This window comes from Pteropus alecto, unplaced genomic scaffold (assembly GCF_000325575.1).
Source record: "Pteropus alecto unplaced genomic scaffold, ASM32557v1 scaffold269, whole genome shotgun sequence".
NCBI lineage: Eukaryota > Metazoa > Chordata > Mammalia > Chiroptera > Pteropodidae > Pteropus > Pteropus alecto.
Genome location: NW_006443566.1, coordinates 2,862,039 through 2,875,783, shown reverse-complemented (window position 1 = coordinate 2,875,783; position 13,745 = coordinate 2,862,039). Strand labels below are relative to the sequence as shown.

Here is a 13,745-nt window from a genome sequence, read left to right as displayed (position 1 = left end):
TACCTAACATTTCTCCATATTTCCAGAACTGCACTGTCCAACAGTGTGGCCACTAGTCCTCTGTATTTAAAATTCAGTAATATTAAATAAAATAAAAAATTCAATTCTCAGCTGCCCTAGCTACATTTCAAGTGCTCAGCAGCCACATGTGGCTAATGGCTACCATTACTGGACAGCACAAGTTATAAAATATTTCCATCGACACAGAAATTCTGCTGGACAATTGTTCTGTAGTCTTCAAAAATATTATTTAAGACAACATTTTACATTAATATTCAATAATTAGTCTCTAAATTGGGCATTTTCTACATATATAATTTATAATTAATATTTACTTCCTAAATTCCTACAAGTGAAATATCTGAACATTACTGTGATTCTCAGCATATATTCCTTTATTACTTCCCAAAAGTTTGATATCACTGCTCATCTGGCCAATATTAGATTTCTTTTTAAAAAATTTGGCTCCTTTAAAACAATGAAAAAACTATCTTAAAGTCATTTGCTTTTGTACATTATGTAAGTGTATGAGTAAATCTTTTTCCTCATAATTTTTATTATTCGTATTTCTTATTTTCATAATGTCATATTGTGACATTTACATATTAGGATCTTGATGGCTAAATTTGCATATTCGGCAATAATATAAGTTGTCATAGCTAATATAATTTCCTTTGTAACTTTTCATAGATATTTTCCACAACTTTCTGTAATCGTTTTAATTATAATATTTTAGTCCAATGAAAGTTTTTAATATTTAAGTGCATCTTTACCTTGCTGAATTCTAATGCTTCAAATATGAGATGTAAAGGTATTTTGTGTTACTTTTTCTTTTAATCTATGGTAGTATAAAGAAGGATAAAAACATTTTTTGTCTAATCAATCTTGCAGTTATACCACTAAATACCACTACCTAATACCACTGAATGAATATCCTATAAGTGGCCTCTCCTTTAGGTAAGAATATTTTATCATATAGTAAGTTGTTGTACGTAGATGAAACTAATTTTGGATTCCTTATAATGCTTCAGTAATCCATGATTTTACAAGATGGAAAAGAAGTTTACTTTTCAGAATTCCTCTTAAGTAGGCAACTGTATTTATTAATGTAGGAAAGTGTATGAAAAGGAAGCCACAGATATAGACAGTAATCTTTTACATAAAGACTAAGAAACAAATGTGCTGGTTTTATCACCTACTCAGAGTTTTAAACTCATAAAATGCTAAATAAATTTTTGAAACTAGTGAAGCGGCTGATTTCACATCTGTATTGACATTGTCAGAAATCAGGGTGGCAGCAAGCAGAGGCAAGAAACATGAGGTCAGAAGTCAGGCACAGGAATTTGCATAAGTCAAAGGACAAAGGGCATTTCTCTTGACTCTCACTGACCAAGAAGTCAGGGGTTCAAGGAAAATTTATATTTAAATTGCCAAGGGGCAGAGGTCCCTTCTACTATCTGCATTACACATCTATTTTTGTATCATTACAACAGTTTTATTTAGAAACTGTTATTTAAAAAAGTTTCTGATATGTAGTAGGGCGAGACTTACTCTTATGAGAATCCCTATAATATAAATCAATATAAATTTTAAGTTAGAAATAAACCTTAAAATCTATAAATTACTTACAGTCAAATAATTAGTCAATGTTCTCATGATTCAGGGAGTTTCTCTCCATTTATCTGAATCTTAGAATGTTTTCAAATATTCTAATGTATATCTTAGACCTTTCTTTCTAAAGGTCTAACATCTTTCTCAAATTTATTGCTAAGTGTATTTTGTTCGTTACAATTCTGAATGGGTTCTTTTTTCATTATGTTTTTAAACTGGTATAAAGATATAGCATATACAACTTTATCATTAAATTGTTATTGTTTATAAATGGTTTTAAAGATGACTGCCATAGATTTTCCTAATTAATCATGTCATCTAAAAATAAAATATTTAGGTTTTATTTATTCTTCAGGTTTTGTTCATTAACAGTATTAAATAAAAATGTAGTGGTGATTATTGAATAAACTAATAATAAAAAGGAGATATGGTATATTTATATGTACGTGTGTGTGTATGTGTGTATAAAAAGGAATACTACTCAGCCATAAAAAGATGAAATGTTGGCATTTGCGACAACATGAATAGATCTCAATAGCATTATGCTAAGTAAAATAAATCAGACAGAAAAAATCAAAAATATAAGGATTTCACTCATATGGGGATAAAAAACAAAACACAACAAACCAACTAACCAAACAAAAAAAGACCCCAAACTCATAGATACAGACAACAGAATGGTGGTTACGAGGAAATGGGTTGGGTGGAAGACAAAACAAATATATGATGTCAGAAGGAGACTAGACTCCAGGTGTTGAGCACACAATAGAGTATACAGAGGTCATATTATCAAGTTGTATACCTGAAATTTATATAATCTTATTAACTAATGTTATCCCTATAAATCTAATTAAAAATGGTGTTTTTTTGTCCCTGGATTTAAGCTTTATTCTAAGCAATGTAAAGTCATCCCCACCTAAATGCTATGACATTCAGCTTGCTGACCTAATAAGGAAGTACCATATTCCCTGAAGCTCAACTCATCACCAATGACTCGTCACAAAGCAGAATATTTGACCAAGTAGAACTGAGAAAAGGTCCTCAACTCCTATATGATCAACATTGTATATGGTGACTATATAACGTTATCCTAATACTGATAAATGTTCATAAAAATCAAATAAAAAATATATTTTATAAAAATCCAAAAATTACATGGGTACTTGAGTGCTCTGTGCTCCTCATATCTAAAACTACTTTTGGATGGATATTAAACTAAGTATTTCAGAAATGGTATTAAAAGCACCAGGTTTCTTTCTAGGATGAACTATTTCAGGGAAATAAAAAAGTCACAGTTTATGAGGAAAACTTCTTGTTTATAGAAGAATTTCCATTAATACATGTAGAAAGGGCGACTAATTAAAAAATTCATTATCTTTCAAACCCTAATGATAGAATTGATTCAGAGAACAATTACCAATGGATATAACTATGAAAGATTGATGGAAAACTCTCAGTGGAAACATTGGGCTGTCACCACTGACCATTTTTAGCATTGCTAAGAGTATGACAAATAGACATTGCGTGCTTCCTGATGTGACGCAGTACGAAGAACCAGCCCCATGTATGAAGTATTCTTCTCAATCCTTCCCTACCACCAAAATCAAAGCTTAACCTGAATCTAATAAGTATTTTAAACTGAATTTTAACTTACAGGAAATTCAGAGGTTAGAGAAATAAGCTCACTAAGCAAGCCAACAGAAAAATCCAGAATGGAAACTATTCTATGGGATGGCTTACTCAGTTTAATAAGTAATGAACAGGAAGGAAAAAGAGGAAGAGAAGAAGGGAAGGAGGGAGGCAAAATAATAGAAGGGAAGAAAAAAGGCATTTTAATTATGGAACAGTCCTAACAACCAATGTTGTATGAATCTTGTTTGGATTCTGAATGAACAATCCAAATGAAAAATAGCATTTTGAATCAAGAGCAGGGGAAACTGAATAGAGAAATAATATCAGGTGATGAAGAATTATTGTTTATTTTGTTGATGTGACAATGTATTATGCTTATATTTAAGAAAAAAGGTCTTTTTTTAAAAGAGGTGCATAGTGAAGAACATAGGAGTTAAAAGAAGAGGTATGGCATCTTTTAAAATACTTGAGAAAAATGAAGTAGATGTGGTAAATTTTTGCTAATATTTAAATTTGGGCCATAGATATAGGGAATTTATTACATGAGTCTCTCTTCTTTTGTGTATATTTGAATTTTTACAGTAAGTTGTTAAAAATCAAGCCCCTGTGACATATCTATTAATTCAAATATAAATAATCTAGTGTAATTAAAAAGAGAACTGTTATCTATTACCCTACTACATGCCAAACGTTCACAATCTAGACAAAAGATGTAAAAGATATGACGGATTGCCCTGTGATTGGCACAGATGTGACCACAATCTAAAAAATTCATTTAAAAATTAAATTTGACTTGCACATACTATTACTGTGTATATGTGCGTTTTTAGAAAAAAAAATTTTGTAAACTCTAATCCAACAGTAACCTAGGAAACAGAATTTCATAAAAATAATTTTTGTCCCCCTCCAAATAAACCAACAAACAAAAGATATCAGTTTGTAGAGCATATAGAACCAATGCAAATTATTTTATTTTGATATTGTATTCCTTCTTCATATCTCAATAAACTCATACTGCCTTCTGGTTTTAATGGTATGTATTACTTGGGTCTACATTTTCAAAAATTATCCCATGATTCAAATGGTTTTCTTTAACCACCTGATACTCCTTTCTCTGAATAAGACTGGTTAGATAAGTAACAGGAGGTAGTATGTTACTGCCTCACTGTGCTAAGTATAAAACAGTAGGATGTTTTATACTTAGTAGGTTCAAGGTATTCAAATGAATGACAAAAGTTTAACATCCACAAATATATATGAATTTATATGCTCCTCTTAAAAATTTGAATGAATTTCTAATAGGTAAAGTATATGGCAGATATACATTTAAACCTGAAAGATTTCCCTTCATCCCTGGTATCCACCCCCTGGTACCTCTAACTAAAGAAGAGCAGTCATCACTTATTCCTCTCCTTATAAAAAGTACTCTACAGCATAAGATGCAATTGTCTACTTGCCATCTTATTTTCAGGGAAATTAGAGGTTATTTTTGCTGGTTTTAGATTTCACTTTTATTATATTAATAACAGCTTAATGATGTATAAGATTTTTCTTCCAGAATATACCACAATAAGCAAATCCTAAAAAATACCTTTTTTAATATTAATCTTACTATAAATTCCAATCTTATTTCATATGGTTCCATGCTAATATTTCCTCCAAATAATTAATTTAAATACATCCTTTGTCCCAAAAATGTTTGCATTCAGGGCCCTGGTAACATTTTAAAATTTAAAATGTAGTAGTTCACAATACAGGTGTTCTTAAATCATTAAGCCTATAAAGGGCATCTATTTTAACTTTGATGTTTTATTATTTTAATTATTATAGTAGCATCTAATAGTTCGACAGGCAGACCAAGCAGCTTCTTATGGTTAGATCAACACAATGCAGAGTTGGATAACATAGTGGGGCTTCAATTAGCAGCTCCCCACTATTCCTCTCCTCTTTAATAAGAGTAAATGGTGTTTAAGGGATTTAGAGAGAACATTTCATAAAGCAAACAAATGTGTGCATGTGTATACACATACACGTTAATCATGTTTGTTTTTTCTCTTAGAATGCTATAGTCTACTTTTTAATGAATTAGTAAATTAATCTGAGAACTCATGACAGTAAGTGCAGAACAAGAAAAGTCCTATAGTGTTGCAAACAGCAGACCTGCTAATGACTGCTGTAGCTAATTAAAGCTGGTATATAAAAAGTTAGTCCAAAGGAATAAAAAATAACTTGGTATCTTGAAAATGTTTATTAGAAAAAAAAATGTTAATCATATAACAAGAAAATCAGTTTGAAATTAAGCTAAAGGATTTTTCTTTTCCCTTGTGAAGTTAAAGAACAAACAGCACATAATTTATTTGGGACTATTTGAGAGAAGTTCTGAAATAGTATATATATAAATCAATAATGTATGTCCATTTAAAGGTACCATGTAAAATATTTTGTAGAATAGAATTCTTTGCTTAGTATATTTGGACATTAAACTTAATGGATTCTTAGCTTTTCACTTCAATTTGGAGCAATAATTTGGGATGGACATATACATAGTGTATACATATGTGTGCATGCACACACACACATGCACACATTTATAATGAGACTAAGATGCTAAGGTGGCCTCATAATTTTAGTAGGTTCATGTATCTAAGATCCCTCTGTTTATTAGTGGCAGGGCAGAAACTAGGTGTCAGATTTCCTGCTGCATGTTTAAGTGTCCTTTCCATGGTTCTAGTCTTCCTAGAGCCTAAGCAGAATGAAAACTAACTCCTTTAGGCTACCGTAACTATTATTAGCAAGTGATAGATAGATAGCAAGTTTTTAATACATTTGTTGATTGATTCTATTCAAACTTATTGTGGTCACGGGAAACCATACTTCTATATTCAAATAATTTTCTCTTATTTAGCATCTTACAATGAAAGAAACAGTTCTATGTTGCAAACGAAAATAAAGACACAAGGTTATGAAATACCTATTTTAGACTTAATTAAAATATTTCATCTGAAAACAATTCATTAGTTACACTTATGATAATTAAACTGAATTAATCCACAAATACATAAATTCTCTTTATGTATATATATATATAGACATAAACTGTAGGATCATAGTTCAAAGCAAATGTCAAAAGCAAATAAAATTACATCTTGAAATTGTTTTCAACAAAAATTACTTAGCGAAAAGTATTTAATTCTTAAAAATTATTTAATTCTTATAGTTTGCTAGGATATCAAACTATAAGATACAGCAAAAATCTAGATAAAAAATATTTTTTAAACATTTAAAAATATTTTCACAAAATATATATTAGTAGATAATATAACAACTATCTTGAGACAGAAAACAATTTATTTCTTAATAAAGTAAAATAACAAGTAGTGCTATATATGATTAAGTTTACAAATATAACACAGACCCATTTATAGAAAGGAATCCTTTGTTGAGGTTTTTGCAGAGAAAAGATAATTGATTTTAATGCAGTCATTTCATTCACAAACTTACTCTAATCTGGTTTGGGCTTTTTGCTATTTCCTTTCTTAAACAAAGATCATTTCCATAGTGTCTCGCATAGACTGAATCTTAGGTTACAGGCTGAGGTAACCGTGGTCCTAGAGATGCAACCTATGGAGGCAGGCCTTTTAGTGACTGCTATATTGCTAAGAGGTCCCAAATCTTGGGTGAGAATTTCACTGACATTTTGTTTGGCAGAATAAAGATAACGGCTCCTTGTAATGTAATATATATATTTGAAGCACCATTCTGCAATTATTTTGTTGGCCCAACATTTTTTGTCTTGAGGAAATTATCATGTTTGTTACTGCTGTTAACTACAACAATATATAAAGGCCCTGTCTGTAAGTACTTTCTGTGTGCTAGATAGTTTTAGAAGCATTTTATATGCATCAAATCACTCATTCTTCTGTAAGGTATGTACTCTTATTATTCTCATTTTAAAAATGAGGAAACTCAAGTACAGAGGAGTTATTCAACTTTCCTAAGACTGCAAAGCTTGTGTCAGAGTTGATACTCAAACCTAGCCAGTATGACTCTAGATCCAACTTCTTAACCACTACAACTCAGAAATTTTAATGTAACACTGCTACATATAATTTTACTAAATGATCTATATGATACATAATATACATGATCAGTATTGAGATTTCTCTGCTTGCATTCACATTTCTCGGTGCCTCAGAAACGAAGACCTTTCCATAGCAGTTTCTTATTTTAAATAATGTATGTAGGAAAAAAAAAGACTATTTCAATCTCTATTAGTTTCTATGATCCATTCTCAAAGAATTTTAATTCAATTTTTATGTCAAAATGAATAACTTCATTTCATGAGGAAAGTAAACTAGTTAAATAATGAGCATACTATACAGCAATTCTCAAGGTATCCTTAAGAAAGGACTGCTTTGTTATCATGTCACAAACCACTACGCTTTATTGAATTACTTGTCTAATATCTACCTTGACAGACTATAACCAAGAGAATCACCTCAGTCTTATTTAGGGCTGTGTCCCCAATGCCTAGTACAGTGCCTGATATACAGCATGTTGTCAATAAGAATTTACGGAATGAATTAATGGCATTTGTTCTTTAACTCTTAAGTTTCTTTAGTAAAGATCTCACTATAAGTAGTAGCTCAATATTACTAGTAATATCTATTTCATATAATCGTAAACATTTTATATATCTTTATGAATGTATTAATTTTAAGATGTGCCACAAATTTCCTTCAGATAATTCTGTGATTTATATCAGCAAGATTTCCTTCTTATAAACATCAGATTCTTAAAAGAATGAATCTTAGAAGGCAATCTATTTTAATTTTCACATTTAAAGGGTTCTTCATTGTACTGAAATGAAAATATTCTTTTACTTCCCACAACTATAAGCAATAACTTTTATTAAAATTTCCTTTCTCAAACTTGCAATTCCACCCTACTGTTAATCACTATTTCTTCTGACAGTAGAAGCCCCAAAATTCAAAATGGAAGCCAGTATATTACAACAGAAACTACATTCTGTGCTATAATGAAAGTTATATAGTTAAGAATTGATGATTATTGGTAGACCATTGTTTGCTTAGAAACAAGGGACATTTTTCATTCATTTCAGTAAAAGAAATGCTACCTATCACCTTCCACCTGTGATGTTTACATATCTATGTGGTTTAAACATCTTTATGTAGCTAAATGCTCTATTATCTACCTGACATCATGGGCCAATAAAAGCTAACAATACAAAATGAAAAAGAGCTGTCAAAGAAACAATGTCATGGGCATTGCAAGGCATGTCACCCAGCAAGGATCATTCTCCTTGAGACTCTCTTCTGGAAGGTACGGGAAGGACCTTTCTCCCAGCATTGGCAAGTGTAACTGCCTAGGTATTTAAGCTAAAATCTTCAAATCAGATTATGTGAAAGTGAGGTTCGTGACCTTCTTTTGGGGATAGGCGGAAAAACTAAATTTAGATAATGCAGAAATTAAATTCAAAATAATTTTGAGGAAAAATTTAATGATGGATTTAATTTGAATTTTTTCTATTTGAAAAAAATTATATTTATTTAATATTTTAAATAGCTTACATATTTAAGTAATAAATGAAAGGTGATTTCTATTATAAAAGTAAGCTTTTCTGATTTTAGTTTCCTACTAGATTATACGCTCTGACTCAGTTTTTTTCTGCTATCAGCTGAATAAGAAGAGCTAGTTTCCAATAAGAGTTTTTAAAAATGTTGACAGATGTAACATGAAAACAGCTAACTTCATTATTTTTCAAACATCACTAGTGTCTCTCCCTTAGGCGAGATTCTGTGTCCTACAGAAAAAGAGTAAATATTAAGGTATCCAAATGCTCTACCATTTTATTTTTAAAAATGTAATATTTATATTTTAGAATAAATTCACTAAAAATGTAAGTTTTACATTCTTTTCTTTAAAAAGGGGATAAAAGTTGATTAAGGAAATCATACTACATTAAAAATGTCTGCATGTAACAACTCAATGATATAAAATGAGTGATAGAATGGAAAATAGTTGCTAAAGAAAGGACAGCAGTCATTTTATGGTTGATCTTCTATAATGAACTTAAATTCAGTTGAAAAAATTGAGGTTATCATTTATTGCATTTAATCCTGAAATGTTTGGATCCCATAAGAATTCTCTCCTGTAAGCGAAATTCTCATGTAAGAACGCTACTTTGACAAGGCTTTGTTGTAAATTCTTAGAAATCTAAGAAAACAGTAGCATAAAAAAATTATTTCTCCATGGTTAGAAATTATTCTGCATGCCTTGCTTATAAGACATTCATTTAATAAAATCATAAAAGATTCAAAAACAAGTTATTGATTCACTTTAAAAAATATGTAGGTTTTATGCATTATTTACACACTAGCCATATTACTTCTACTCTTATAGCAACTTTCACCTTTCCGTAGTATTGGTTCCAGTTGCTATTTTACATTGTGTAATTTTATCTACATTGTAAATTCAAGAGCAGTTAGTTAGAAAATATCTCTATTTTTACTTAGTTTATTCTCGACACCTAGTTGAATGAATGGCACACAGCAGACAGTCTATAAAAAACTGAAATTAAGATAGATGGATTGAAGGCAGATGTTGCTATTCAACCTTTGAATGCTTACAGGATAACAAATGCTATGCTAGGTACTTGTCACAGGCAATTCATGATGTTTGTTATTAAACTCTAGAAAACAGTCAAGAACACGGGTCACATTCAATTAACGTCATTTAGACATCTCTAACTGAGCAAGAAAAATTACTCAAACTATGTCAGTCTCAAAAATTCTAAGTTTGATGAGCTATTATTAATATTTGACCTCCATTGCCCAAATCCAGTTATCACAAAGTTACTATGTCCCCCGAGACACTAAAATAAGCTCTGATAAAAAGTGATTTTAGATTTCGACCTCTTTAAACTACTACTCTTCTCCTGTCCATAGCTAACACAAGTAATCACAGATCTGACAGGATGCCAATGTCCAAATAAAGGGATAAGTAGGAACCAAATATAGTAAGGATAAAAATATTAAGTTTAAGGTCACCTGAAGCATATAAAAATGTAGCCAAATTTGAATTATTTTCTCAGTGCAAATGTGTATAAGGCAGGAGAAAGCTGTCTGTTTTTACCATCCAAATTTGATATTGTGGTATATTATGGATGGCTATTCTACTTTATTTTATTACACAAAGATCTAATCTTGAGAATTTAATATTTTCCACAGAGATGTAGTAGCAATTATACATTTTTAAAGGGCTAATGTTAAACTAAGTGGTATTAGTATATATTATACTTCCTTTTCCCCTCTATCATTTTATAATGGAAGTAAAAAAAAAAACCCAACAGGTTACTGTATTGCAAAATTTATAACATTTACTTTAAATAAGAAGCATCTATGAAAATAAATTGTTTGGTATAATTTTTTTATAAAGTTAAACTTTACTCAAGCAGTAATTATAATATGCTATTTAAAAAAAATAACTAAAACAGACCTACAAAAACTGAATTTCTTAAACTAGACATGAACTATATAACTGATTTTCACATTTTTAATATTTTACCAACATTAATCATATAAGAATCTTTTACCTATAAAATCATTCATTGCATTTATTTTGTTATAAATGTAAGTCATAAACATAAATTGAAACATTTGGCATTAATTATGTCTTGAATTTTAAAAGTTCTAAATTTTTAATTCAAGTATAATAAATTGGTGTGCTTGACACACACAGACACACACACACACGTATTATAATTTAAGTGAAAACTCTTACCATTGATTTTCTTTTGATAGTCACTCCATTAGTTTTTCTTGATGGGGCCTTCCTATGTCAAGCAGACAGCAGCCAAATCACAAAATGACATTTGGATGCTCACGTCTTCAGATGGGAATTTTCGGCCAATTGCCAGTTGAGAATTTAAACTGAAACTACATTACCCAAACTTTATTAAGTTGTTTCCACACCTACCAACTGATAATGAGCAATGACTCTAAACTCAAAGTGAATGACTTTGATTTACCTCCTTTCAAGCAGTCATAACATTATGTTTAAGAAGAAATCCTGGGATGCCACTCCCCACTCCCCCCGCCAAAAAAAACCCTCTAAATTTCTGGTAACTTCAGAGAACAGTTTTAAGTAAATTTTGATTCAATCTTCCAAAAAAAAAAAATGATCGCTAAATTACTCTGTAACCCAAATTAATACATGTTAAAGATGCTATTTATTCAATGATATATCTATAAATTGTAGTCACAAATTTAAATTGTCAAATATTGACTTAAAACTAACAGTATCATTTATATTCATAAAATATTTATTAAACCATCAACTACTTGTAGTAGTACATACATAAGAAGTTAAAGGTTACATTGGAGACATGCCCTGCCTGCAAATACCATTCTCTGACTGAGAAGACAAAATCTATAGTTATCAACTTCTAATTACAATGCCAAAACAACTCAGCTCCTTTTCTGCACCAACTTAGGCTCTTTTTCTCTTAATTATTATTTATAGACTTTGTAGAGCTTGTCAATTATACATGAGTTTTGATCATTATTAGGCTTTATGTCTGTTGAAATTTACAGTGTCTGTTTTGACGCTTTTTCAAATATTACGCATATTAAGTGCACATATCTAGTTATGTGCACTTAATTTTGGACCTATGATAGCTGACATTCAGAAACAATTCCTAGTAGCAAATATGATACTTTAGGAAGATAAGAACATGTTTTCCTTTCCTTTCATATTTTCGTTTTAGCTTTATCCTGTTGTATATTTGCCAAAAAGTTACATTTTCAAGTATAAATAGCTATGGAAATGGACCAACTTATAGCTGAGCAAAACAGAGTAAAGCTAAAATGAAAATAGGAAAGGAAAATATGTTCTTATCTTCCTAAAGTATCATGTTTACCATTAAGAATTGCTTCCGAATGCCAACTATCATAGGTCCAAAATTAAGTGCACATAACTAGGTAGTTATATAAGGCTCAGATTAAAATGCTAAACATAACAAGTACCCCAAATTCTCAGATATTCTGTGTGCCTGCTCACTCTCTCATACATACACAGGAACACTTGTATACATGCACATGCACATCTATCCAACCTATATCCTGACAGACCTTCTCATATCAGTAATCTGATACCACGTTTCATGTAAGAGAGAATATAAAGTGAATAAGCAACTTATGGTTAACAAGAGAAACTGACTTCAGAACAAAGCCTACAGCTTAACGAACTATGTCCTTGAGTTAACCACACTGGCCTCAGTTTGATATCCTAGAAACAGGTTTACTCTATTCTATCCAAAATTTTAACCCAAAATCCTCAAAAGCAGTAACATTTACAAATTATTCAAAGACTAACAGAGTTATTTCCTGGGTATTATGAGATACAAAGGAAAAGTTAAACTCCTTTAACTTTTTTTAAACTCCTTTAACTTTTTCGTAGTATTATATTCCAAAACTTGACACTGGAGTTTGTATTCTAAAACTTGACACTGGATTAGGGGGGAGGAAAAAACAGCTCATAAGGACATATGAATGGTTAAATTTCCAAAAGAAATAACTTCATTGGGCCACTTAAAATGAGTGATTTGTCACATGTGGAGCTGATCTGAGAAGATTTTGTATCAAGGCATTTTTAAAACAGAAATGCACAACCACTTTACTCTCATTTAGCCCGATGAAACCCACAAAGCAAAAATTAATAAAATATAGAATATGACTATGAAGTATTTGTGTCCTAAGTAGAAGATCAAAAGATCAAAGATACATTCTTTAGCTCAATGAAATTACAGAGCATGAAAATATATGTATACACATATATAAAAAAATCGGGCTTTCAGTATAAGAGAAGCAATTCTAAATCTGTTCATGTCACTCATCCTGGTGATTCCAATCATCATGGCAGTAATTTAATTTTTAATACAAGAGACATAACTTGACTCGGCAATGAGACTTTGTTAATATTGCAAATAAATATTATTTTTTTCTTTATAAAAAATATGGACAACCTTGAAAAGTCACTATCGGATTAACAAAATCATGACTCAAAAAGCACAAATGATCTCTTGATATGAATAACATTATCGATAATGTACCTATACAACAAAACTAGTTGAGCAGCAAGTGACTTGCCAGTGTATTTGTGTTTGTATATAATCTTAAAAATATTCTACTAATCCACTTATAAGAACTTTATAATTTAACACTACCCTTTATTTTATAAATGAAGAAACAGGCCCAATAATAGGCCATTATTTGTCAAAGTCACACCGTGGCATGTCAGCAGCAAAACCAAGACTCCTTAAGAATAAATGCTTCTTTCACTCTAATCAAGGAAATAGTTATGCCCCAGAGAGAGAAATAATTTTATTAAAAAGATTTCAACTTTTTAACCTCCATACTAAATCTCAAACATTCAGATCATCAGCCCCAGAAAATGCACGGAACCAATTCATAAGTTAGGGA

At 30.5% G+C, this 13,745-nt stretch overlaps 1 long non-coding RNA gene across 3 annotated transcripts in view; it reads right to left on the bottom strand.

The window, feature by feature from the left end:
* Positions 1 to 12,105, bottom strand: part of LOC112472842 — a 31,707-nt gene extending 19,602 nt beyond the window's left edge. For all 3 annotated transcript variants that reach the window (XR_003043785.1, XR_003043784.1, XR_003043786.1), the window contains exon 1: positions 11,047 to 12,105. This is a non-coding gene — a long non-coding RNA (uncharacterized LOC112472842). The remainder of the gene's footprint in view (positions 1 to 11,046) is intronic.
* Between the last annotated feature and the right edge of the window lie 1,640 nt (positions 12,106 to 13,745).